This window comes from Tachyglossus aculeatus, chromosome 9 (genome assembly GCF_015852505.1).
Source record: "Tachyglossus aculeatus isolate mTacAcu1 chromosome 9, mTacAcu1.pri, whole genome shotgun sequence".
Taxonomy (NCBI): Eukaryota; Metazoa; Chordata; class Mammalia; order Monotremata; family Tachyglossidae; genus Tachyglossus; species Tachyglossus aculeatus.
In genome coordinates, this window is record NC_052074.1 from 8,347,507 (window position 1) to 8,349,445 (window position 1,939).

Consider the following 1,939-nt stretch of genomic DNA (forward strand, 5'->3'; position numbering starts at 1 on the left):
ATCACTTACTATGCGCCATGCAGAGTTCTAAGCGCTGGGGTAGATACAGGCCCCACATGGGGCTCACAGTCTTAATCCCCATTTTACAGATGAGGTAACTGAGGCACAGAGAAGTTAAGTGACTTGCCCAAGGTCACACAGCTGATAAATGGCAGAGCCAGGATTAGAACCCGTGACCTCTGACTCCCAAGCCCAGGCTCTTTCCACTAAGCCAAGCTGCTTCTCACACACAGTAAGCACTCAATAAATGGCATCGATTGATTGATCACGTCCTCTTGAGTGGCCTACCTCTCCTTTGGGCTCTGAGCCCATCTGGATCTCGCTCTGTGTGTCCCGTTCTGGGAGACTTGGGGTACACAGATATGTCCCCCGGGAGTCCCAGGGATTGGTTTATTGTCATCCATCTGGCAGAATTTCCAATCTGCTGACCATTACGATCTTACTCTAGGAAAGGAACAGGACAGACTGTACTAACTAAGGTCCAGGTCATGGAAAGTCACTTCTGTTACTCAAATCCAATCAACATGTTTAGACTTGATTTTTAATCCACAATTATTTTTGAACAGTGCTTAATGAGCTGCCTCACTAATTCAATTAGCAATCAATTTCACTGATATTGAGCATCCCTCGACAAGCCTATCCCTGGTGCTCAGCACAAATCCGCATCTGAAGCATGGACCTCCTCACCCTAGAGTCGGCTTGGTTTAAAATCGCAGAGAAGACATTCTTGGTGCAGTCCTCTGGAGAGGATTTAACCTCTGATTATGGCCTTCCCTTTGGATACCCATCCTGTCCCTCTGTCTCGCATCTAGCCTCCAAAGAAAGCTTCCAATGGCAGTGGTGTTTTTTAGGTTGGACATCTTTCTGTTTCCTTCCTCCCCACTAGACTGTGAGCCCTTGAGAGCGCAAACCACACCTCCTGGTGTGACTCTTAATAAAAAAAATCATAATCTGGAAATGTATTATACACCTGCTGTTATCTCATCTATCTCACCTCCAACCCCTCGCCAATGACCTGACTCTGGCCTGGAATCCTGTCTTCATATCTGACAAACGATCACTTTCCCAGCCTTCAAAGTATTAAAGAAAGCACATCTCCTCTGAGAGACCTTCCCCAACTAAGTCCTTCTTTCCCCTACTTCCTCCCTCTTCTGTGTCACCCATGCTCCTGGATCTTGGTAAAAATACAGAAGTGGTTTACCATTGCCTCCTTAGCGCGCTGTCAATTTGAGTCTCCGCCCTTGACTCCCTTCTGTGCCACTGCTGCCCAGCACAGGTGAGTTATGACTTGTAGCAGATTGCCTTCCTCTATTTAGCCACTGCCCAAGCTAGAAATGGAATGGCTAGGCTTCTGCTTGACTCTCCCTCCCATAGTCGAGACTGGTAGAGTACTGGAAACTCTCCAGCTGTGACTCTGAGAGGGGCTTATGCAAGTACCCATAAATTATTTTAATATCTATCTCCCCATCTAGAGTATAAGGAACATGACTACCAAGTCTGTTATACTGTACTTTCCCAAGCCTTTAAAACAGTCTTCTGTACATAGTAAGCACTTAATACAATTGATTGATTAACTGATTAATGTTTTTAAGCATTGGGTGAGATACAAGACGCTCTGATTGGATTCAGTCCCTGCGTTCAACAATGTGATGATGACAGTATCCAAAAGGCAAATAGTAAAGCTTGTCATGTCTCCTATATAACATAGAGAACACGTCTAGCAACTCTAGTATGTTGTACTCTCCCAAGTGCTTAGTACGGTGCACTGCACATGGTAAGTACTCAATAAATGTGATTGATTGATTGATTGATCTGTATTGGGGAAGAAAAATTCAGCGCCAGTGAAGTTGGGATCAAATTCAAATCAAGGCGGCAGTGAGCCTGAATGATCCAGAAGAAAAGGGCCTAAAGAGTATCCCAGAACCATAGGCTTTCTCCT

The 1,939-nt window shown here is 45.2% G+C and overlaps 1 non-coding gene across 1 annotated transcript; it reads right to left on the reverse strand.

Annotated features, from left to right (window-relative positions):
- Positions 1 to 1,286: 1,286 nt before the first annotated feature.
- LOC119932738 lies at positions 1,287 to 1,424 on the reverse strand. Its single transcript, XR_005452477.1, has one exon. It is a non-coding gene; the product is annotated as a small nucleolar RNA SNORA7 (small nucleolar RNA).
- Positions 1,425 to 1,939: the final 515 nt, after the last annotated feature.